Source organism: Tamandua tetradactyla, chromosome 4, assembly GCF_023851605.1.
Source record: "Tamandua tetradactyla isolate mTamTet1 chromosome 4, mTamTet1.pri, whole genome shotgun sequence".
In the NCBI taxonomy this organism is placed as follows: Eukaryota; Metazoa; Chordata; class Mammalia; order Pilosa; family Myrmecophagidae; genus Tamandua; species Tamandua tetradactyla.
In genome coordinates, this window is record NC_135330.1 from 28,727,922 (window position 1) to 28,755,014 (window position 27,093).

The window sequence follows — 27,093 nt, forward strand, 5'->3', positions numbered from 1 at the left end:
GTAGTCGCCTCAATGAAAAATTGTCTCTGGTTGAATAGGGCAGAAGAAGAACCAGAACAACTAGAAGCCATTGTTACATCATCAAATTGAATTTAGGCTAATAAAAACAAACTCAAATAGTCCTGAAATTAAAATATTCTCTGCTTTTGATTGCCTAGAGTAATACTTTATTCCTGAGTTCTGCCTATCTACTTATTTTTCCGTGGTCTTTGATATGTGGTCATCCTTGAATTCTGTTTAAAGTCCTGATCAATTTCTGTTTCACTCTGACCACAGCAAACTGAACATGGGGAAATATTATCAGGAAACTTATGTCAGAAGATGTCACTGCTTAATAAGTTTTTATGACCTTTTTTATCTGAAGGGTTGCCAGTATTACTTTTCAGCATGAAATAGACTAATTTTCTTCATTAAAATGTTGGCAGGGTTGATGACTCACTGTGGGAATCAATTGATAGTATCACAATAATATAAATGGTCAGAGGAAAATCAGCTAAAACATATATATATAAATTAAATTTGATTTTTCATTTATGCAGGTTAACAAGAAGCTGAAGTATGCTCCTTTTATCTGAAATACAATAACCAAATATCCCATAGCCTTGCTCTTTTTTTCTCCTTTGTTGCTTTCCTTTGACTAAAGGAATTTGATTGTGGCAAAACTAAATGAATTCAGAACAAAATCATTTATTTGTGGTGCTTGTATCCTTGATTAATTAGGGTATATGTAATTAGATTACCTTTTAATTAACTGCTAATTAAAAAGAAGAATGCATGAAAGAGAAACCATAAGAAATACGATGGTTTAAATAGTTTATTTCTCACATACCTACCTGTCAGCAGAGGCCTGGGCTGGTCCCAGTAGGGAGGGTAGCTCCGTGGCCTAGGATCACTCAGGGACTCAGTTTCCATATATGTTTTTTGTTCTACCATCCCTTAGGATGTTGTCTTCAAGTGTGTGACACATTACTGGCACATATATGTTAGTTCACAGGGAGAGAGAAATTTCAAGCCAAAGTGGAAGGCACACAATTTTCTTTTAAGCAAATACTCAGAAAGTTGTATACATCACTTTTCTCACATTCCAGGGGGATGGGGATGAAATTATCTGTGACCACACTTAGACTAGGAAATAGGGTCTTGAGTTCAGCAGCCATGTGCCCTACTAAAATTCTTATTTCTGTGGAAGAAGGGGAATATTTGTTAGAGGACAATTAACAATGTATCACAGTATGCTCTTTTGGCCATTCAGTTGGTATGCGCCCTTACTCTCATGCATAAAGCATGCTCCTTCCCTCCCTAGGAAGATGTACTTCATCTGCACAAAATCAGAGACTTTGAGATGATACACAGTCTTGTCCCTTAGGTCTGAGATGGTCTTCTCAGTCCAGTGACTATTAGACAAGCTGTTTGCTCATCTCACATCCAGTGTACAAAATGGTAGGAAAAGGATAATTGCAGCAAAAGCTCTCATTCAGAAAAGAGAAGCAGTCCATAGAAATTTCAAGGATTCTCTGCTTTAGTGGTAGAGAAGTTTCCTTTGTTAATCCATCTAGCTGCCCTGATTCTAATCTCCAGGAGCTATACCCACCTCCACTGTCCACATCTGAAGTTGGTGTTGTAGAGTACACCCTTCATTAGAGCTGCACAGTTTACAAAACCTACTTACTACTTGTGATGGTTTGAAGGTCTGAGAGTTGTAGGCTTTTTTTTATTAAAAAAAAAAGCAGGGCAAGCTGGATTTCTCTTGCAAGATAATTCCCTTAAAACTTTTTTTTTTTTTTTTTTTTGCCTGGGCAGGCACCAGGAATCGAACCCGGGTCTCCGGCATAGCAGGCAAGCACACTGCCTGCTGAGCCACAGTAGCCTACCCTCCCTTAAAACTTTTAATAGATTTTTGATCTTTCTGCTTCCAGTCAATTCCATGTAAATAAACAGAGCCAAAAATCTCTTCTAGATAACATTATTAAGTCTTCTGGTTTTATATGTTTTTAGTGGCCAATCATCCTCTTTGCCCATTTTATTGGTGGTTACTTTGAGGCCATATAAACCGCAAACTTGGGTGGGAAGGCCACACCCTTAATTTTGTCTTTGCTTTTCTGGCTGGCTCTATTTTTCAGTTGAGAAGTTTAAGTGATAGGTACTCATGAAAAACATAGAGCCTTTTTATTTTTCTTGTTTCAAGGACAAGCAGTTAGATTTTCAATTAGATTTTCTAATCCTATGAGACCTCAAATCACTCTATTTGATCGGTTTAGATTATAGAACACAGGCAGACAAAAGCTGTCTTAAGAAATCTATATTATCTTTGTCTCCACTTACAAACTAACCAGTTTTGGCCAGGGCTTATTTCTTCCTTAAATGCCTTACTTAAATAGCAAAGAGCAGCTCACTCACTAACATTCTGGTACTTTGCAACCACTTTCTTCAGAGTGGTTCATATTGTGCAGTTTATCTGTATTTTAAGTAATCACAGGCAACAGTTCTATCAAATATTATAACGTGGCATAAAAAGAGTCACCAGCTTTTCAGTCTCCATTATTTGTTTTCCTACCTTGCCTTTCACCCAATCACTAAGACAAAGAATGTATTTTAAGTTTTTATTATGGCAGCACCTCACTTGAGGGAACTAGTTTCTATGTTAGTTAGATAGTAAGCTAAACTACCACAGCAAATAGATTCCAAGTACAGTGGCTTAAATGAGGAAGAAGTTTTTTTTTTTTCTTTTTCATATGACTGTCTGTAAAGGTAGGCAAATGGTCCAAGCCTGCATGCAACTCAGCTCCCTGAGACTATTCAGGGACCCATGTTCCTTTCATCCTATTGTTCTATAGTGGGATTTTTTAGCCCCACTGCTTCGGACCATTTAGGCCAAATAATTTTTTGTTGTAGAATGCTGGCCTGTGCAGTAGAGAATGTTTAGCCATTCATAATATTTCTGACCTCTACTCACTAGATGCCAGTAGCACCTCCTTAGTAGTAACAAGCAAACAATTACTACATGTTTCCTGGGGGGAGTAATCACAGTCCTTAGGAACCACTGCCCTACAGTCTTAGAATCGCATCTCTGCTTTCACGGTCAAGGCTGGGTCACCATCACAAACACATTCTAATTAACTGGGAGAAGAAAGAGAAGAATAGGAGAGCTACTTCCCTTAAAAAAGTGAAGACGTTTCATTCATCAGCAAGTGATAGAGACATTGTCTTAGGTTACAACCTAACTGTAAAGAAAGATGAAAAATGTGTTCTCCAGCTGGGGGGACATGTGCCTTGCTAAAACTCTATTACCTGGAAGAAAGGGAAAGCACATTTAGGAGTCATCTATCAGTGTGCCACAAACCCCATTGGGAGAATTAGAATTAGACTTTTATTTTAGTGTTGAAAGTTAAGCCAGGAGTAGTAGCTCAATGGGAAGGACTTAAAAATCTTTCACTAATAGAAATTGACAAGAATTTTTAAGTATAGGATTGTAAACAAAGACTTCCATTTTGTTATATACCTTTTTTTGTAGTTTTATCTGAAAAAGTAAAATGTGATAAATTCACAGTCTTGTTGATAGAATTGATGAAATATTAAGCTATACAAGTTGGTGTTGAAATAGTAGCAGATCCTCTAACCATAGAAAATTATATTTTTGTTTGTATAACACATTTTTATTTAAGTAATATCCATAGAAGAAAAAATAATCTCTATACATATATGTTAACAGTTGATTTTATCACAGAATGTTCTGAAAGTTTCAATATTTTAAAGCTCACATGTTTTAAAATGATTTTTTCTAAATTTATACAATCTAGGGCTTAATTTAGATGTTAGAAGTTCCAGTATTAGAATTTTAAGAAGACTGGGAGTTGATCAAGATACCTAAAAAAGGAAATCTCACAGTTGTTTTTTTTTTCCTGTACAAAAGAACGTATATATTAGACACTTGTGCTTTAGGCCAAGATGGAGTAACAGGGACTGGATTTACTCCCCCTACCTGAAACAACAATAAAAAGTAGATAAAGTATGTGAAACAATGATTGTCAAGACATTGCATATCAAGCAATGAAAGATAGTTGTCCCTGAGAGAGGGGAACCAAACAGGATGATTCCTATGATTGCCTCAACTTATTGCCTAAATACAATTCCTAGGCTGCAAAGTGCAGAGGGTACAATTAGATGAAGCTCAGCAGACTCCCTGAATTGAGAGGTTATAGCTGAGAGCTTAGGGAGACCAAGGCAACTAGAGTTCGCTGGACAGTATAGAGAGAAGAGAGCTGCACAGAAAGAACTCTGAAGATCAGTGGAGGGTCACTCTCGTGAATATTCAGCAGAGAACTGATCCATGCGTGGTTGTCAGGAAACTACCCAAAGAGAGGAAAGAACCATTTGAGAGGATGAAAGGAAACAGAGTTTGACATTCATACGGGGCCAAGAACAATGCCTGTTCCCACCAGCCAGACTGGAAACCTTATAATTCATAGAGCACTTGGTAGAATTTTCAGAAGAATCTTGCCTTAGTAATGAGGAATAATTAGCCCTAGATTATATTTTGTTTTGATCCTGCCTAACAAATAAAAAAAACATGGACCAAAAGAATCAAACTGTTTCTAAGTAATTTAATTATATCCTACCACAAAGTTCAATAATATTTGTAGAAATGCATATATATATATCCAGCACCCAACAAGGTAAATTCCCAATGTCTAGCACCTAGTAAAAGATTATCAGGCATATAAAAAAAAGCAGGAAAACATAACCCATCAAAATCAACCCAGATGTTAGAATGTCCTGCAGACCAAGGACATTAATGAAGTATTTTAACTATCCCATATTTTTAAAAAATTAAGTAGAGAACAGGAAGACATAAAAAAGACCCAAATTGAATTTCTAGGGAGGAAAACCACAACATCTTACAGAACTAAAATATATACCAAATGGAATTAACAACTGATAGACCTTGCAAAAAAAGGGTAAGTACCCCCATCATACAACATACAAAAAAAAGGGGGGTAAGTGAACTGAAGCTATAACAATTGAAACTATTCAAAAGGAAATACAAAGAGAAAAAAAAATTCAAAAAAAGAAAGTAAAAAGCATCAGTGATTTGTGAGATATTTAAAAGGGCTGATGTACATCTAATTGGAGTTCCTTAAAAAGAAGTGAGGAGGAAGGAGCAGAAAAAGCATTCAAAGAAATAATGGCTGAAGTTTTCCCAAATTTGATTAAAACTATAAACCCACAGAGTCAAGAGTTTCAGTGAATCCAAGTGAAAAGAAACATGAAGAAAACTACACCAACCCACATTATAATCACATTGCTCAAAACCAGTGATAAAAAGAAAATCTTAAAAGCAGCCAAATAAAAAAGTATAGGATGTACAAAGGAACAAATATGACAGCAGATTTCTCCTTATAAACAGTACAAATGAGAAGACAATAGAACGTCTTTAGTACTAAATTTTAAAAATGTGAAAATATCTTTAAAAACTAATATGAAATACTTTTTCACACATGCAAAAGCTGAAATAATTCATTACTAGCATACTTGCACCAAAAAATATTATAGAAGTCCTTCAGGCAGAAGGAAAATATTAGGTGGAAGCAGGAATCTGTTCTATACAAAGGAACCAAGAGCACTGGAAGTGGTGGCTACAAGGATAAATATATTTTTTTTATTATTATTTATGTATGTTTAAAATATAATTGACTGTTTAGAAATAATAACAATGTATTATGGAGTCTATAGCGCATGTGTAAGAGAAATGTGTGACAGAAATAGAATAAAGGCCAGGAGGGAAGAAATGAAAACATGCCATTATAAGGTTCTTATACTATATGTGAAATGGTAGAATATCACTTTAAGGTAGCTTGTTATAAACCCTTAAGAAACCACTAAAATAGCAAAACAAAACAAAGAGTTATAGCTAATGAGCCAATAAAGGAAATAAAATTAAACCATAAAGAAATACTCTAAAAGAAGGCAGAAAAAGAAGGAAAAAAGCAAATGACATAGAAAACAAACATCAAGATGATGTGTAACACTTCTAGCCACACTGATCATAAAAAAGAGAGAGAGAAGAGTCAAATTACCAATAGCAAGAATGAGACAGGTAACATCACTACAGATTCTACAAACATTAAAAGGTTATTAAGAGAATATTATGAACAACTTCATGCCAATTAATTTGACAGGTTCCCAGAAAAGCACAAAGTTTTTTCTCACTCAAGAAATGGATAATCTGAATAGCCCTGTATGCAAAAGTATTCTTTCCTCTGTGTATTGAATTTTACAGCTTGAAATTTTGAGATATGGTAAGAATTAGAAGTTTAGAATTATTAGAATTATTAATTCTAATAATCTAAGTGGCATATTAATCTTATTTTTAAGATACAGAAGCTGCTGAGATAAACAGAACTTTTCATGGCATGCTTCCTATCTAGTCATAACCTTCTAATTACACTGATCAGGGGAAGAAGGAAAAGCATTTATAAATATGGTACTTTTCTTCCACAGTCCTTTATTCTTCATTTTTCTACTTATCTCCTTGGTAGGTTTCTCTTCCTCCTCAGCTCTCTACAGTAAGTGAGACCTTGGGCCTCCTGCGTTTTTCATTGCCTTCTTACCCTTGGAGAAGTCATTAATTCACTTTCTGAATAAAATAATTCCTAAATTTTGCACTAACCCAAATTCCAAATATCTTCAGAACTTTTAATGTCTTTAAAGGTGCTTGATGTTTCCTTTTCATTATCATTATCATTATTCATATATGAACTAAGAAGTTTGTATGTAGCACAACTCGGGGGGGGGCGCTATTCACATAGACTGATCTTTGCATCTGTACTTGATTGAGCACCTGTTTATAACATTGAATTCTACTTTTCACTTCCCCATCAAAAATTTTTGAGCTAAACTCCAACACTATACCCTGAAAGCATCTTTCTCTCACATGGCATCTCTCCTTTTCTTTGTATATACAGAACCTTCCTAGACCCTTTATTGTGACTTAAACCCTATCTCCTTTAAAGGATGGTTCCAGACTCTTTCTGCGCAAAATGGACATCTATTGTAGTTACTCGATGTAGGACTCACTTTGGCACTAACAATGTCTTTCATTGTTAGACATTTCATATGTATATCTCCTCCATCCCCCAATTACACTGTTCATTCCTTAAAGGCAGTCTGATGCTTACTTTTTATCCCACAGAGTAACAAGTAGAGTTCTGTATGCCCAGCAAGCATCCCTAAATCCATCATTGGAAGAAAGAGCAGGAAAGTGCCCATCCTTTTCCCAGTTATTATATTTAAGTATTGTATTCATGCTCCATCTAAGGAAATGTTTGAAATAGTTTTGATTTTTCCCTGAACATCCATGCTTTGTATTCTACTTTTATATTAGAGAGAAACTACAGTAAACCTTGCTTCTTTTAATTAATATTTCTTAATTGCATATACAGTAAAAATAGATAAAGTTGTGCATATCAAACCCTTTTCTTTATTACAATAGTCCCATATATCCCAAATTTTAAAAGATTTTTTTAATAATCATGACTAATTAAATTTTCCCTCAATTAAAATGATAAATGTTAACTATGGGCTCAGACACTATTTCCATCATATTTATCCTGTATTTAAAGAATCTTCATTGACTTCTGAATTTTGAAGGTTGAGTTCAGGTGCCTTATTCTGCTCTTCAAGACCGTCCACACTCGACTTGAAGCCTCCATTCTAGCTAAACCAGAAGTGGACTCAAAGATTAGCCACACATATCTTGGGCTTGTCCACTTTCTGTTCAGGAATAGCTTTCTCCATCTTTTCTAAATTGACATGTCTTTCAAGTCCAGCTCACGTCTAACTTCTGATCATCATTTTATCTCCTCTGTTTTTACACTGTAATCCTAGAGATAACTCTCAGGGCATACCATCGTATTGTAGTTTACTTTAGAAAATAAGTGCTTTTAAATAATTGCTTTACTTAAATGCCTTTTAAATAATTTGAGGGACGCTTTTTGAAACAAGATTGTTCATTTGTTATTCCCCTCTGGGGCATCTCAGGACTTCCATGGAGCAGCACTCTGCACCATAGAGGCATAGACTATATATGTTGTCTCAGATTGGTAGGGGTGTGAGAGAGTACCAAATGAAAAATCTAAATAGGTTACTAGCTCCTCCTGAGTCAGTTCTTCCCAGAATGACTTCATTCAATGAACTTATGTTCATTCCCAATATAAGATTTACTCAAAAAGAGTCCAAATCAGTGGTATTCCTCAGTTTGAAATTTGCACCTTTCTTCGTTAATAATTGAACAGTGGCCGAACATCTTTGCATATTTGACGTTTTTTCCTCTTTTATTTGAATAACTTTAGATTTGATTATTTTGCTCTATTCTCCTTTCTCTTTTGACCTCTTTGTTTTTTGTCAGTTTATTATATATGCCTTAGCTCAGATTTCTCTTTTTTCCCTTATTTCCCCAGTCTAAGCTCTCTTTCATACAGTACTAGGAAGTAGGAGAGGCTGACCTCAGCAGGTGTGAGATTGGTAGTGAGAACATCTCTACCCACAGCTGATAATACAGTGAAAAGTTTGAGATACTCAGGAACTTAAGCCCAAAATAGACAAAATGAGTACAAAGGAGAGCAATTTAGTGATGGGGAGAGAGCTGTATGTGAGGAGCAGGTTGGGTGCTTATCTACTGCTGGGCTTTTACTGTTCTGCAAGCTTTTGCATGGCTGAGCCATCTCCATTTTAAAGAATGAGCATTGGAAAGGAAGCTGCATATCAATTTCTTTCTAATTTTTAAATTATAAATATTTTTTTTCCTTTTAATTATAAAGTGACGAAATATGTATTTCAAATAGGATCATTTGACTCTGGGTGGCATTTCAATAAGCTTTTCTTGCAAATTTCTTGTCATTCTTCATATGTTTTTTTGGATGATGATATAACTGCAATATTTCAAAATATAATATTTCCAAAGAGGTGATTGTAAAACACAAAATTAAATCTTGCTCTTAGATTAAGGTTATTTTATCATTCAGCTACCACTTTAATAAAGTAAGCAATTTCAATAAAGTGATTATAAATATAATTTATCTTTTCTGTTTAATTTATTTGTATTGTTTAATTTATTTTGATTTTTATGTATACGACATTAAATTTGCCTTTTTAGCCATTTTTAAGCATACAGTTCAGTGACATTTATTACATTCACAATATTGTGCTACATGAACACCATCCATTACTAAAATAATCTTCATTGCATAAGGCAGAAGCTCTGTTCCTATTAAGCAGTAACCCATCATTTGCCTTACTCCCAGCCCCTAGTAACCTCTGGTTGACTTTCTGTATCTGTGCATTTGCTTATTCTAGATAGTTCATGTAAGTGGAATCATAAATTAGTTGTCTTTTGTATCTGGTTTCTTTCACTTAGCATAATGTTTTCCAAGATTCATCCACGTCGTAACATGTATCAGAAATTCATTCCTTTTTTTATGGTTGAATAATATTCCATTGTAGGTATATACATCTTGTTTAGCCATTCATCCACTTAATTGCAGTTATCTTGGCTTGGTATTTTATGCTATATTCAGGCAGTTTTAGGATAAAGAGAAGAAAATCAAAGAGTTTTTGCTTAGCACGCTTGCTGCTGAGGCATTCTTATTGAAAAATAATAAGGTGTTCTCATTTCAGAGCAAAGACAGCAAAACTGACACTGATATCTGGAGAGCTTATGGAGTGATGCCACTTTTAGGAAGAGGGCCATCTTAGGCCTGCGAAAGCTTTTGTGCATGTGTGCCAAGTGCTCATTCTATCACATCCACAACCTACATTGCTTTTGTACCTTAGGTGAAGAACATAAGTGATGACAGCTGCTGTTGGGTCCCATTGCCTTACATACAGTAGAATGTGTATATGTTACACTTTCAGTTCTTGAATATTGACTAGATTATAAAACTTCCTTTAAAATGTTGTGGTGTCCTTTGATCAGAGCACGTAAGTAACCTGAGATATTGCTGCTAGGAAAGCAAGAAATAAAAGCCACATATAAATATAAAATAAATGGAAATTGGAACTTAATTATTTGATTAATTTATTTATCCAGCATGGCTAATTCAATTTTGAACGTCTTACCTATTTACTTGCAGCTTTATGTTCTCTAAATTGAGTAGTTTATGAAGGGGTCATATGGAAGAGCCTTCCATTTCTACAATGATTTGTCATACTCTTGAGTTTTATTTCAATCCTGTTATCAGTAAATTCTCAGCATCTGCCCTCCTGGATGAATAAACTTATCAATCATATGTTTTCTTAAAGGTGTATTTTATGTAATATTGGTGTGGCTGCATGTTGGGTGCATGGTAGTAACTTCGTTGAGTCCTTTATTGTTTGTACCTTGTAATACATATTACTTATAGCCAAATAAGTTATTTTTTCCATCAACACCTATACTTTGTTTCTATATAAAATGGAAAATATTGTTTTATTTGATAGTCCCCCTACTAAGTTTTACACATTAAAATCCAAACTAAAATGGACAATTTCTAGATTCTCATTTGTGTCCATCATGCAAAGTATATGGATCTGTATATAGAACCACTTCCAGAGAATTAGCCTATCTGATGATAAGAGCTCACATAATTCCAAATCGAATGTACATGTTTCTGAAGAAGCTTCTACTGGTAGTGAGCATATCGCTAAATTATACTGAGTTTTATTTATTTTCTTGTGACTTTTATGCTATTTTACTAGTCAATATTTACTCTCCAATCTTTTAGAAATCCATAGACTACTCTCATTTTGACCTTTTTAAATTAATTTATACATTAAATAAGAGATGCACACATACCATCCCCTAGTTTACTACATATCTTTTTTAAAATTAGGTTCAGATTTCAATTCTATAAACCATTTCTTCATTGGAGCATCAGTTATTTATTCACTCAGTATGTATTTTCTTGTATATATCTTAGTAGCACTACCTTCTGCTTGCTACTCAGTTTTTATCTAAATGAGCTGTGACCACAGTGACTAGAAACTAGTGACTAGAGCATTATAAATGCAAAGATAAGTAAATTTTACTGAAACTAAAGGGATCCACAGACAGGTTTACAAAAAACTGCCATGGAAGAGTTGTTATTCTAGAGACATAAACAAATGGAGAGGATATAGAGGTGGAAGAGTGAAGTAAAGATAGGGAAGACTTGAGAGAAACTGACATTTGACTTTGAGCCTTGAGATTTTGAGAAGATGAGAGAAGATAAGATATGCCTCAGACAACAAGACCAGCATCATAAAATACACCATATTCATGAAATGATGAGAGGTTCTGTTGGAATATTGGATATGAGGGATCAAGGTGACAGATGCAGTTGGAAAGGTAGGAAATGGTTACAGTGTCTGAAAGGTATCTTATGGTGGGGATTCTGTGCTGCCTTTGAATCTGCAGGCCAAGAGGGTACCTTCATGCAAGGAAGTTGAGTGATCTGGTAGTGTATTTTAAGGAGATCATTTTGGAGCACAGTGAGAAAGACTGAAATGTGAAGAGACGGGTAATAAATAGGGAGACCAGTTAGCAGACTGTTAGAATAATTCAGAGAAGAAATAATAAAGTCTTCTTTAACCAATGCTTTTGCAGTGGGGATGGAAAAGGGCAAGCTCAGCAGCCCGGGTGCAGTCAGGAGGACTGGAGAACAATTGAATGTGCACAGTCATAAATACTGACTCGTTAGTTTTTATCACTTTTCTTCTCTCTCTTTCTCTTCTTCTTAAAAACTTCCCTGTCATGTTCTTACTTGAACTTTGAGGAAAAGGATTGCTTATAGAATGTTCTTTGTGGAAAAGGCAGTTTAACTAGATCTTATTTAATCTTACTTATTCCTCATTTAGTGATAACCAGAGTGTCCCTAAGCAATTGAGTAGTGTTACAAGATCATCTTCTGCTTGGATCAGGTTAGTGGGTTATGGTTTGAATTCCGTTATTAATTAGACCTTCAGAGAAAGTAACCAAACCCATTAATCTTTAACCACACATTGTACCTCAAAGTCGGGAATTTTGAGAGAGTCACTGTGTCCCCATATCAGGGGCATTGCCTTTCCTTGATGGAGAGCCCTTTCCTGACTGGGTAAAGAGTATTATCTCTGGCAATTTTATATCAGTATGTTATACAAAGGAGAACATAGTGAACCATGTATAGTTTGGAAAGTTATAGAGCACTGACAGATTGTGGTTCTCCCCTCCACACACCTCAGTCTCTCTGTTTCCATGGCATCCCCCCAGTCCAGCTTCTCATTTTCTCACATGTGGCCTCTCACTTGTCTGTCTACCTCAGCCTCTTCCTCTCGCAACTGCTCCTGCTACCAGGTTAACCTTCGTGAAAAATTGCCTTCATATTATTCACCTGCCTATTGACCAGCTTAAGCTCATCCTTCTGACATTCCATTTGAATAATGATCTGGCCTTGCCTTACTATCTGGTGTAGTTTCAAATGTACCTGCTTGATAAATTTTTTATAGACAGTCATAAGGACCCCCTAATTGTCCTAATCTGTGGATCTTATCTCTCCCATGTATTTATTATGCCATTGAGGGTAGCCATCATATGCTGGTTTTTATTCTGTCTAGCACCAAGCACGGTTCCGGGCACATAGTACATAAATAGAAGATTGAATATTTCCTCTTTCATCCTTTGCTTCGGGTTCATTTAATCTTTTCTAACCTTACCCGGTGTAAGAGCTGTTTTCTGATTGTTTGGGTTTTTAAATTTCTTTCTCCTTCCTTAAGTAGCTGACATCTGTATAACATGTTTTATACAAATCTCATAGGACACTTTGAACACCAATAATATGTTATCTTTATTTTTATATATAGAAGTCTTTCTCTTCTTTACAAAAAACCCACAATGATTTAGCTACTTTCATGACTAAAATGGTCTCTGCATTTTTCTGTGGCCATTCTTTATGATGGCTAGAGATCAATAATAGCCTTTTTTGATAACATAACAATTGGTGTTAATCATAATATTCTTAAGAAATCATGACAGGTAGCCAGGTAGACCAGTTTAGTTGGACTGCATCTATTTCTTTACTGTGTATACACATGGGTTCAAGGAAGAAAAAAACAACTTGACATTCATAAAGTGTTCTAGTTTGCTAGCTGCCGGAATGCAACACACCAGAGACGGATTGGCTTTTAATAAAAGGGGATTTATTTTGTTGGTTCTTCAGAGGAAAGGCAGCTAACTTTCCACTGAGGTTCTTTCTTACGTGGAAGGCACAGGATGGTCTCTGCTGGTCTTCTTTCCGGGCCCCTGGGTTCCAACAACTTTCCCCGGGGTGATTTCTTTCTCCATCTCCAAGGGCCTGGGCTGCGCTGCAAGTGCTGAGATGAGAAATGCCAAGCTGCTAGGCTGTGCTACGTTGTGCGATCTCATTTAAGCACCAGCCAATTAAGTCAAACATCACTCATTGCAGCAGACACGCCTCCTAGCTGACTGCAATGTAATTAGCAACAGATGAGGCTTATGTCCGCAGCAACGAGACTAGGTATGCTCACCTGGCCAAGTTGACAACTGAATCTAACACATAAAGGATATAACCTAAGATGCTCTTAAATTTCCTAATTTTAAAATATCACTAAATATCAGAATTGTGCACTTTGAAATGGTTAATTTTGTTATTATGTGAATTTCATCTAAATAAATAATTTTTAATTGTCAAAAAATATTGCTGTGATCTCACCTGCCATACTGGAGACCCGTGTTCGATTCCTGGTGCCTGCCTGCAAAAAAATATATATTGCTATGAGTTTTTGCTTGGTTTCCATATTTAAAAATTGAAAAAAAATAACTATCTCACGAAAAGAACATATAATAAATGAGAACAAAGCCTTTGAAGCTAGGCGTACTCACTATCTGCTACTAGGGAATAACTCAATTCCTTCGCTAGCCTGCAAATTGCTTGGTTGTTGTCCTTTACATTCTCTCTGGAAGAGCTTAAACAATAAATATTAAATTTATATTTAATATTAAATATAATAATAATAAATAAATATTAAAAATAAATATTAAATCTACATGCCAAGAGATCACTTTCATTAACTCTTGGTCGCTAAAGGAAAAACATTCAACACACCATATAAAATTAGAATCTTTGAAAGTAAAAATGGGTGAATGAATAAATGGAAGGAGCTGAGATGAGAATCTTATTTTGTGTTTGTTTTTCTTTAATATTCTTGTGAATGAAGATTATTTAAAGCTTTTGCTCCTCTCCCTGTGAATTCTGCCCTAATATTCTAGTTGGTAAGAGAGAGAATACATAAAAAAATAAGTAAATAAACAGTTTCAATTAGTGGTAATGTCATAATGGAAATAACGTAAGATAAAGGAATCTAATGTGTTTCTGCACTCCATTAGGTTGGGTGGTAAGGAAAGGGCCCAGAGTAGAATGATATTTGAGTTGAAGGATGTAATGGAGCCAGGCACAGGAAGATCGGAGGAAACGGCTCATGCAAAGGCCATGAACCAAGAAACTTAATATATTCAAACAGAAAGAAGGCCAGTGTAACTGGTGAAAAGTTAGGGAGTGAGAGAGTAAAATGTAGATTGGAAGATGTGGTCAGAGAGCTAGGCCAGGGCCAGATCATTGAGGCCACATCAGCCGTATAAACAGTAGGAAAGCCTTTGCGTTTGAGTCCAATAGGAAGCCATTATAAGTTTTAAGCAATGAGAAATTTAATTAGATTCATTGTTTTAAGACATGATTTTGATCAAGGAGTTCTGGCTTGTGGAATAAGCATTTAAAAGAGACAAGAGGCTGCATCTGTCACTGGCTTCCGGCCGTTTGGGGGGCTTGCCAGGTACTCTCAGGCCTGAGGGGTAGGTGCCGCCCCTCAAGGAAGCTGCCAGCGCTTCTGTATTGGGAGTTCTGTCTGGGCAGTGCCTACAGGTGTGCCAGGGCTGGCCGGCACGGGGCTACTCCCCTCCTGGGGAGGCTTCCTGTTGGGGTGTGCCACCTGTGCAGCCAGAATGTGGAGAGCCTGCTGCAGGCCTTCCTAATAAGGCATGGGGAGATTTTCCTTGAGGTTGCTTAATTTAGAGGACTTTGAACAACATACAGCTAATCATATTCAATCCAAAGGCAGTCAGAATGAAAGGCTTGGGAATACACATGTAACCAGAAGAACACTAGTGTCTCAATGTTTTATCACCTTTCCCTGGTTCCAATGGAGTTCCACTAGAAGGAAGCACCTGAATGTAGCATCACTTCCAGGAAGGCCCTGGTTGAAAAAGCAGAAGAATTAAGATGCAAAAAGCCGGCAGCTGGCCAGCTAGTACAGACAGCCTAGCATGTCTATTTCCAGACGGAGGCCCAGAGCCACCAGGAGTGCATGGGCAGGGAGACAGGACAAGGAAGTAAGCCAAGCCGTGTTCCTTGAATGCACTACCCTCATGCACACCTCCTTCCCACCCCACCCCCTCAATCCAGGACTTCCCCAACACCCCCATACACCTGAACCCCGTCACTGGCTCCTACCCCCCATGCTCCAAGCACCCTGCACCCCACATGTACACAAGCCTGTCCCAGCCCAATCCACCTCCCTGTGTAAGCACAGGTCTCCTTCCGCCCCTCCCAAGACCGTATTTGGCCAGCCCCTCTACCCCCACCTTCCCCTCCCAACCCCCTGCAAGTGGTCACCTGTGCATCCGGGCTGTAGGAGCTCATCTTCATACCCAGGCCACACCTGCATCCGGCTCATAGTCGTTCAACCCCACCCGTTGCCCCCTGAGCTCTGCCCAGACACACATCAGCATTTGGCTCCCCCACCCCAAGACACATGCTCACCCATGCACCCACTCACACCATACCCCTCAGCTCTGGGCAAGCGCTGACCTACACATCCAGACCACACCCACCCCCAGCCCATGCAAGCACAATTCCAACCCACTACCCTTGAGCACTTGCACACCAGGGTCCTAACTCCCAGATCCACACAAAGGCACAGCCACATCCTCCCTTCCAAGTACCCACTTATTCATGCATGGACCTCCTGACCCCTGCATCCCACACCCCTACCCACGCAGATGCATATCCTTGCCACACCCCACCCCTACAAATGTGGACCTGAGCCAGGGCCCCGCCCACCCATCATCACTCACCTCTGAAACACATCCTGCAACCTCTGCAATCTGTGTCCCACCTCTACACACGTGCCCACCTGTATCCTGCCCACATACCAGACTGCCTAAGCTGCGCCTCGCCCCCACAGCCCCTGTGCCACATGCCCACAACCCCGTGGCTTGCACCTTTCACTCACAGGCACCAGGGTAGTCCCCTACTATACATATACCTGCACCTCAACCGTCACTGCACTCTTGTGCCCCTCCCCACACCCTATGTCCTGTTCCATACCCATCCCACAAATACAAAGCTTTAAACTACTGAAGGAAATCAACATCCAAAATAACCCTATCAAGATATTTACATGCTGCGAAGACAACAGAAGATCACTAACTCTATGAAGTTGCAGACAGATACAGCCCAGTCTAATGACCAAATTAAAACACCGGAGGAGACACAGACTTTGGAGCAACTAATTAAAGATGCTTTTAAAAGGATCAAGAGTAAAAGCAAAAAATGTTTATTTGGTACAAAATTTAAATTTTGACTAGTGCGTTTCCAAATATAACTTATGTAGATAGTTTGATTGAACACCATAAGTACCTGGAATCTCAGGTAGGACATAAGATTTTGTTGGTTTGTCCAAAGTAATGCCCCGATGAATCCCAGAGTGATTCGATCAGTGAGTGGAAAAGTATTTGCAAAGTCCCCTTCGGGGAATGGTGAGAACAGGAGAAATTCAACTTCCCCAACTTGAATTCTTGATATTCTCACAAGCAGTATGGACAACCAAAGCTATAGGCTGAGCCCCCAGTCTTGGGGTTTGTTCATATGAAACTTAACCCCACAAAGGATAGGCCAAGTCTACTTAAAATTTAGGCCTAAGAGTCACCCCCAAGAGAGCCTCTTTTTTGCTCAGATGTGGCCTCTCTCTCCAGCCAACACAACAAGCAATCTCACCACCCTCCCCCTGTCTACGTGGGACATGACTCCTAGGGGTGTGGACCTTTCTGGCAACGTGAGACAGAAATCCTAGAATGAGCTGAGACTCAGCATCAAGGGATTGAGAAAACCTTCTTGACCAAAGGGGGAAGAGTGAAATGAGACAAAGTGTCAATGGCTGAGAGATTCCAAACAGAGTGGAGAGGTTATCCTGGAGGTTATTCTTATGCATTAAGTAGATATCACCTTGTTATTCAAGTTGTAATGGAGAGGCTGGAGGGAACTGCCTGAAAATGTAGAGCTGTGTTCCAACAGCCGTGTTTCTTGAGGATGATTGAATAATGATATAGCTTTCACAATGTGACTGTGTGATTGTGAAAACCTTATGTCTGATGCTCCTTTTATCTACCTTGTCAACAGACGAGTAGAACATATGGAATAAAAATAAATAATAGGGGGAACAAATGTGAAAATAAATTTACTTTGAAATGCTAATGAAAGCGAGGGGTAAGGGGTATGGTATATATAATCTTTTTTTTTCCTGTTTCCGTTTTATTTCTTTTTCTGTTGTCTTTTTACTTCTTTTTCTGAATTGATGCAAATGTTCTAAGAAATGATGAATATGCAACTAATATTGTGAATTACTGATATTGTGAATTACTGATTATATATGTTAATGTTTAGTTCGTTTGTTAAATTTTTTCTAATTAATAGATAATTTTTTTTAAAAAGGATCAAGAGTAGAAACATGAAGAATAGCTAAAACATTATTTCAGTAACCCAAGCAGGAAATGGTAGCTTGGACCAAGGAAATTACAGTAAAAATAGACAAAGAGGATAGATTCAAGAGAATTTTGGTAGATAGAGATATTCAGATAAAATTTGTAGATTGCTTGGATTTGGAAGCTAATGAACAGTGAGAAATCAAGGAGATGGGGCAAACTGACTATGTAAAACATGAAGAGATTATTTCTTTAATCAATGATTTAAAAATGATGTTGTGGTGGGGCGGGCCGCGGTGGCTCAGCGGGCAAAGTGCTTGCCTGCTATGCCGGAGGACCTCGGTTCGATTCCCGGCCCCAGCCCATGTAACAAAAACGGAGAAACAGAATACAATAAAACAAGAAAATGTTTAAAAATGTTTCCCTTTCTTCCTTCCTTCCTTCCTTCTATCCTTCCTTCCTTCTCTCTGTCTTTCCTTTAAAAAAAAAAAAAAAAAAAAAAAAAAAATGATGTTGTGGTAATGAAGTGAGATAGTACATGGAAGTGGGTAGCACAATGTTTGGCCTACATTTTTATTCTTGCCCCCACTTCCCCCTTCCATTAGGAATTTATATTCTCACATAATTTCTTCAGGGTCACCAAAGTTCAACCAAATGATTAGAAAGCCCATTGGTGAGTATTATATGAGCTTTAGTCATTCATCCTTTCGGTAAATATTTTCTGAGCTCCTTCTATATATAGTCATTGTGCTCCCTTCTGGGAACATATTAATGAGTAGAGTGTATGCAATGCCTGTTCTGAAGGAGTTTACTGTCTGGGAAGGCATATTATTATCCTAACTACCATTACTCATAAAATTACAGCTGGGATAGTCAAGAAGAATATCAAGAAGCACTATAAGAATGTCTCTTCTTGACTTTCATATTTTTTCTAGATGACCTCATTCACTCCCATTTTTCATTTTGTGTATGTATGCTGATAACCTCTAAGCCCATCCTAGGGCTCCAGATTCACATTTCCCATGGCCTAAGGAATGTCTCCAGCAGATTGTCACATATTCTTCACTAACTCCACTCATCTTCTATCCTTTCCTGTCCCCAATACTTTCCCTTTATTATTGCCCAACAGTTAATATTGTTGCTATCATCCTAGTTTGCCAAGCTAGAAATGTCACAAATGTTCATAACAATAGCAATATCGTAAGATCATTATTATTAATCGCATTTTCCCGATAAAAAAATTAGACTCAAAAGGTAATTAGGGCGGACCACAGTGACTCAGCAGGCAGACTTCTCGCCTGCCATGCCAGAGACCTGGGTTCAATTCCCGGTGCCTGCCTATGTAAAAACAAAAAAAATGTTAATTAACTTTCCTGAAGTCATACTGCTACTGAGTATCAGATCTTGGATCTAAACCCACTCTCCCTGACATTTCAGATTTTGTTCTTTCCATGAGAACGTTTTGAAGAATTTTTAAAACTTTTCTTTAAAAATGCTGGAGGAGGGGGTGCAAGGGTAGTTCAGTGGTAGAATTCTTGCTTGCATGCAGGAGACCTGAGTTTCATTCCCAGCCCATGCACTTCCCCCCAAAAAAAGAAATCAGCAAAAACAAACAATTTAACAAATGGTGCTGCAATAATGAGATATTCACATGGAAAAAGGATAAAATGTGACCCCGCTATGCAGCATACAAAAAAAAAAAAAAAAAAGCTGGAGGAGGGCAGTCGTTTCAGGCCCCAACCTACCTTTCCCCAAACGGAGAAACTTCAGGGCTCTGTCCCCCTCACAGAAGCTTTGAACTACCAGCAAGAACTAACAGAAACATCTTTCTCAAAGCTCCAGAAAAGTTGAAGGACTCCAGTAATGGGGCAAGCACTGAATCAACAAAAAGGCAAATAAAAGCAATAGGATCTCGTGGTGCCCTGGCTAACCTCTCCCTCATCCCTCACCAGCTCCACTCAGAGCTGGCCCATGCTTCCAGTACAGATCCCTGTTTTGGAGGAAGTAGAGTAAGCAACTTTATTCACACACCTTATGACCCTTCGAATGACTCTCAGTATAATCACAGAGTTGTGCTTTCGTCACTACTATCAATTTTAAATCATTTTCAGTGCTCCAAAAACAGATACCCCAAATACCCTATAACCCCATATTATTGACATATAGCATTAGTGTGGCACCTTTTTTATAACTGATGGAATAGTATTAAAATATTACTGTTAACTATAGTTTACAGTTTCAATTAGGTGTATTTTTTCCCATATACCAACCTATTAATGACACTTATAATAGTGACATATTTATTCTAGTTCATGGAAGAATATTCTTATATTTGTACTATTAACAATCTTCATTGTCCACAACAGAGTTCACTATGTTGTATACTCCCAAGTTTTATCCTTTTACTTTCCTTCTAGTGATAGGCACAACCTTAAACTTCCCCTTTCAACCACAAACACACATACAAATCATTGCTGTCAATTACAGTAACAATAATGTACTACCATCACTTCTATCAGTTTCCAAACATTGACAGTCAACTTTATTAAAAAATTCTGCACAAATTAATCATCAGCTCCCTGTTCTCTACCTTCATTCTATCTAGTGGTAGCCTTTATTCTATCAACTAGCTCCATGAGTTTGCTCCTTATATTTAGTTAATATCAGTGAGATCATATAATATTTGTCCTTTAGTGTCTAGCTCATTTCACTCAACCTAATGTCCTCAAGGTTTGTCCATATTTTTGCAAACATCAAAACTTCATTCCTGAAGTTGTGAGGCATGCCACTAAGTGAATGAACCTTAAGGACAGTATGTTAAATAAAATGTCAGAAACAAAAAGACAAATATTATCCTGCCTCACTCATATGGATTAACTATAATATAGAAACTCAGAGAATTGAAGTCAAGAGCACGAGTGATCAGGTTGGGTCCTATTATGGTTGTGAATATGGTTGAAATAGAAAGTCTATGGTTGTCTGTGTCACTAGAAGGAAAGCTAGAAGATAAAACATGGAAGTGTATAACATAGCAAACCCTGTTGTGCATGATGACTGTGGTTAATTATACAAATATAAGAAAGCTCTTACATGAACTAGAACAAATATATGTCACTATTAAATGATGTTAATAATAGGATGGTATATGGGAAAATAAGACTAATACCAATATGGACTATAGTTAATAACACTGTAATATTTTTTCAAGAAGTGTAAAAAAAGGTACTATACTAATACTAAGAATCAATAATGGGGATATAATGACTGGAATTTTTGTCAGATTTTTGTGGGTTTTTTGTTTGTTGGTTGGAACAATGAAAATGTTCTCAAATTGATTGTGGTGGGTAAATGCACTACTCTGTGATTATACCAAAAGCCATTGATTCTACACTTTGAATGGATTGTATGATATGTAAATAAAGCTGTTTTTTTAATAAAAAAAAAAAAAAAACACGTATGCCACAAATGTGTGGTCTATTTCTGAATCCTCAATTTTATTCCATTGATCAATATGTCTATCCATATGCCAGTACATGCTATTTTGGCCACTGTAGCTTTGTAATATGCTTTAAACTCAGGACGTGTGAGTCAACAACTTTGTTCTTCTTTTTCAAGATGTTTTGGGATATTTGGGGCCCCTTACCTTTCCAGGTAAACTTGTAAATTGGATTTTCCATTTTTTCAAAATAGGCCATTGGGATTTTGATTGAGATTGCATTGAATCTGTAAATCCATTTGGGTAAAGTTGACATCTCAGTGATATTAGTCTTCCAATCCATGAAAGTGGAATGTGCTTCCATTTATTTAGGTCTTCTTTGATTTCTTTTGCAATGTTCTATAGTTTTCTGATTACAGGTCCTTTACATCCTTGATCAAGTTTATTCCTAGATATTTGATGATTTTAGTTATATTATAAATTGAATTTTTAAAAAAATTTTCTCTTCAAACTGTTCATTAGTAGTATATAGACAAATTATTGATTTTTTTCATGTTGATGTAGTATTCTGCCACTTTGCTGAACTCACTTACTAGTGCCAGTAATTTTGTTGTAGGTTTTTCTGGACTTTTTAAAATATAGGATCATATTTTTTCAAATAGTGATAGTTTTACTTCTTCCCTTCTGATTTGGATGCCTTTTATTTCTTTTTCTTTCCTATTTGCTCTAGCTAGAACTTCTAGCACAGTGTTGAATAATAGTGGTGACAGTGGGTATCATTGTTTTGTTCCTAATCTTAGAGGGAAAGCTTTTAGTCTTTCACCATTGAGTACAATGTTAGCTCTGGGTTTTTCATATATGCTCTTTATCATGTTGAGGAAGTTTCCTTTGATTCCTATCTTTTAAAGTGTTTTTTATCAAGAAAGGATGCCGAGAGGGGTAGAAAATTCACAAGTATATGGAGGCTAAACAACACACTCTTAAGCAACCAGTGGATCAAGGAAAAAAATACAAGAGAAATCAGTAAATATCTCATGGCAAATGAAAATGAAAATACAACATATCAAAATTTTATGAGATACAGCAGAGGCAGTGCTAAGAGGAAAATGTATTGCCTTAGATGCCTATATTTAAAAAGACAAAAAAATAAAAATAAAAGAGAAAAGATGCAAATAAATAGAATCAGAAATGGAAGAGAAGACATAACCACTGACCCTGCAGTAAAAAGGAAGGTAATGAGAGGATACTGTGAGCAACTATGTACTAATAAACTAGATAAAGTAAAGGAAATGGACTTCTTAGAAAGACATAAACAACCGACATTGACTTGAAAAGAAATAGATGACCTCAACAAACCAATCACAATTAAAGAGACTGAATCAGTTCATCAAGAAGCTACCAAAAAATAAAACTCCAGGATCGGATGGCTTCATATGTGAATTCTACCAAGCACTGAAGAAAGAATAAGTACAAACTGCTCAAACTCTTCCAAAAAATTGAAGAGCAGGGAAAGCTACCTAACTCATTCTATCAGACCAACATCACCCTAATACCAAAACCAAATGAAGATTCTAAAAGAAAAGAAAATTACAGATGAATCTCTCCAATGTATATAGATGCAAAAATCCTCAACAAAATACTTGCAAATCGAATCTAGCAGCACATTAAAAGAATTATACACCATGTATATTTATTCCAGGTATGCAAGGATGGGTCAATATAAGAAAATCAATTAATATAATATACCATATCAGTAAATCAAAGCAGAAAAACCACATGATCATCTCGATTGATGAAGAAAAGACATTTGACAAAATTCAACATCCTTTCTTCATGAAAACACTTCAAAGAATAGGAATAGAAGGGAACTTCTATACAAAAATTAACTTAAAATGGGTCAAAGACCTAAACATTTAGCTAAGACCATAAAACTTAGAAGAAAATGTAAGGAAATATCTCATAAAACTTGTAATAAGAAACAGTTTCCTAGACTTTACACACAAAGCATAAGCACTGAAAAATAAATAAATAAATGAGCTCTCCTCATAATTAAATACTTTTGTGCATTAAAGAAATTTGTCAGGAAAGTAAAAAGTCAGCCTATGCAATGGGAGACAGTATTTGAAAACTACATATCTGATGAGGTTTTAGTATCCAAAATATACAAGATTCTTCGACTCAACAACAAAGAGACAAAGAACCCAGCCTAAAAATGGGCGAAAGACATGAACAGATACTTCTCAGAGGAGGATATACAAATAGCTAAAAGGCACATAAAAAGATGTTCAACTTCACTGGCTGTTAGGGAAATGCAAATCAAAACCAGAATGAAATATCATCTGACATCTACTAGAATTATCAAAAAAACAGAAAATGACAAGTACTGAAGAGGATGTGGAGAGAGGCACACTTACCTACTCATAGAATGAGGTAGTGTTCTATCCTTTTCAATTTTTTGGAAGAATTTGAGTAGCATAGGTATTAATTCTTCTTTGGAATGATTAGTAGAATTCACCTATGAAACCATCTGGTCTTGGGCTTTTCTTTGTTGAGAGGTTTTTGATGACTGATTAAATCTCTTTACCTGTAATTGGTCTGTTGAGATCTATTTCTTCTCAAGTCATTGTAGATTGTTTATGAGTTTGTAGGATTTTGTCCATTTCATCTAAGTTATTTAATTTTTTTACAATTGTTCATTGTGTCCTCTTATGATCCTTTTTATTTTTGTGGTGTCAGTCCCCTGTCCCGTTTTTTATTTTATTTATTTGCACCTTCTCTCTTCTTCTATGTCAGTATAGCTAAGGGCTTGGCAATTTTATTGATTCTATTTAACAACCAGTTTTGCCACATAAAGAAGTGTTGACTAGCAGTTTTGCAGTTTTTCTTTCAGTATCTTAAATGTATCATACCACTGCCTTCTTGCCTCCATGGTTTCTGATGAAAAATTGAATCTTAGTCTCATTGAGCATCCCTTGTATGTGATGGTTTGCTTTTCTCTTGCTGCTTTCAGAATTCTCTCTATCTTTGGCAGTTAACAGTCTATTAATATGTATCTTGGAGTTGATCTATTCAGATATATTCTGTCTGGAGTATGTTTCGCTTTTTAGGCCTGTATATTAATGTCTTTCATAAGAGTTTGGAAATTTTCAGCCGTTATTAACTCAAATCTTTTTGCTCCTTTTCCATTCTCTTCTTTTGAGCCAGCCATGACATATCTGACATTCATGCTGTCATTCAATTCCCTGAGACCCTGCCCAAATTTTTCTGTTCTTTTCTATGTCTGTTCTTCTCTCTGTAAGATTTGGATGTCCTGTCTTCTAGCTCAAAGATCCTTTCTTCTGCCTGTGCATATCTGCTGTTGTGTGGCTCTAGTGTATTTTTAATCTCTTTTGTCATGACTTTTATTCCCATAAGTTGTTACTTTTCTGTGTAAGCTTACAAATTCTTCTTTATTCTCTATGCTTACCCAGTGTCGTCTTAATGTCCTTTATCTCTTTAACCATATTTTCCTTTATCTCCTTGAATTGATTTAGAAAATTGATTTGGAAATCTTTGGTTTGATGTTCAAAATTGTATATGTCCTCTGACTTTTTAATTTATTCCTTTGACTAGGCTATATCTTTCTCTCAAAGGAAGGAAATGGGCACCAGCAACTGAAGCTGAGGAAGTTACTCGCAATTCTTCACCATAGTTTCTCAGTCTCTTTGTCCCACTCTTTTCTGGATGTTGCAGTGCTCTTCTGTTCTCTGGAATCCCAGAACAGTTGTTTCAGACAGTTTTTGCCTGTCCAATAGCTCTTTTTGGTAAAAGAGTGAACCCTTCAGCTCCCTAATCTGCCATCTTCCTGGAAGTCAGAGAACCTATCTGTAAATGCTAAGAGCATGTTGCTTTGGCCCAATCTCTCCATTGGTGGCCTGAGGGCCTTGCGTTCCAGAACTTGCCTTGCTATAAAAGGCAGTTCTCAGAGCTCACCTACAGAATGCTGTAGGAGAGTAGTCAAGTAGTGCTGCCTTGGCAAGAGATTGCTGTCTGTAAGACAGACTATGCAGTACCCTAGAGCTGACCTTGAGAAAACTGTTTCCTAGGAAAGAGGTCATTTGAGAAATTCCCAGGACCACATGAACATGTGGTTTCTCTAAACCCGTTGTATGGCTATGCCCTGAAGGAGCGCATTTGCATAGATTGATCTGCAGAGACTGGGAAAGGTCTCTTCTTTTCTTTCCCTTTTATTGGTTAGCTCTTTATATTCAAGGAAAGCTCTGTCATAACACTAGGTGGCTACAAACTTAAGGAACAGAAGCCTCAGAGTCTAAATTTGTGCAATAAGACATTAAAATATCAAAATGTCAAACATTTTCCTCATTTACCATATATATCATTCTATTTATCCATTTCTATGTCTGTCTGTCAGTCCATTTTTTGAACACTTGAGTGTATATTGTATACATCATGCCCCTTGAATATTTAATACTGCCATGTACATTTACTAAGAACAAGAATATTCCTTTATGTATCTACCTTAAGTGCAGTTATCAAGTTCAAGAAATTTATTGCCATAAAGCTTACAGACTATATTCCAACTTTTTTATATGTCACAATAATATTCTTTTGAGCCTTCTCTCCTCCCTTGTTAGATCTCATCTAAAATCATGTACTGCCTTTATTATCATTGTGTCTTTAGTTGGTCTTTTACTTTTATTATTATTATTATTATTATTATTATTATTATTATTAGGAACATATATACAAGATAGACTTTCACATCTCAGCCACTCCCAAGCCATACCATTCAGTAGGATTAATCACATTCACCATGTTACAGTACCCTCACCACCTTACGTTACTAGAACTTTCTCATCTCCCCAAGCAGATCCCCTACACCAATTATTTAATTCCCCACCCCCCTGTCCCTGCTCCTGACAACCTATTCTCTAACTTTTGCCTTTCTGTAATTTTATATTCTCCAGTATTTTCTTTGTAGTTATATTGGGGTTTAAATTCATCATCCTAACCTTTAATAATCTCATTTTGCCTTGATACCAATTTAATTTCAATAGTGTTCACGAACTATGAACCTAAAACCCTCTGTCTCCCCACCTTTGAAGTAGTTCTTGTCATTAATTACATGTTTATACATTATGAGTGTAAAACCGCTTATTCCTCATTTTATTTTATGTCTTTGCCTTTTAGACCCTGTAGGAAGCAAAAAGTGGAGGGACAAACTAAAAATATGATAGTATTGACTTGTATATTTTCCCTGTCATTATCCTTACCAGTGATCTTTATTTCTTCATGCAGCTTCAATCTATTATCCTTTCCTTTCAACCTGTAGAACTTTCTTTAGCATTTCTTGTAGGGCTAGTCTAGTAATAACAAACTTCTTCAGCTTTTATCTATCTGAGAATATCTTAATCTCTCCCTAATTTTTGAAAGACAGTTTTGCTTGCTGGCCATAGGATTTTGGGTTGGCAGTTTTTTTGCTTTCAACACTAAATATGTCTTCCCACTGCCTTCTTGGCTCCATAGTTTCTGATGAGAAATCAGCACTTAATCCTAGGCTCCCTAGTATATGACTTTATGACTTTTAGAATTTTCTCTTTGCCCTACACATTGTACTGTTTGATTATAATATGCCACATGTGGGTCTATTTGCATTTATCCTGTTTGGAGTTTGTTGAACATCTTGGATGTATATATTACATTTGAAATGTAATATTAGAATAACTTATTGATCTAAAAAGCACAGGCTAGCAATTAATCAACAAGGACACTGACATATATTTTAGAAGACATGACTATAGAGCTGGTAGGTCTACAATAGGTCAATATTTTTTAGAGACAAAGTAAAGATCCAACTACTTGAGCCCACACCTTTCAAGTGATAGACCTATGTTCC

The 27,093-nt window shown here is 36.7% G+C and overlaps 1 protein-coding gene across 9 annotated transcripts in view; it reads left to right on the forward strand.

The window, feature by feature from the left end:
- RABGAP1L (RAB GTPase activating protein 1 like) overlaps window positions 1-27,093 on the forward strand; it is a 734,005-nt gene that overhangs the window by 537,813 nt on the left and 169,099 nt on the right. The window lies entirely within an intron of this gene.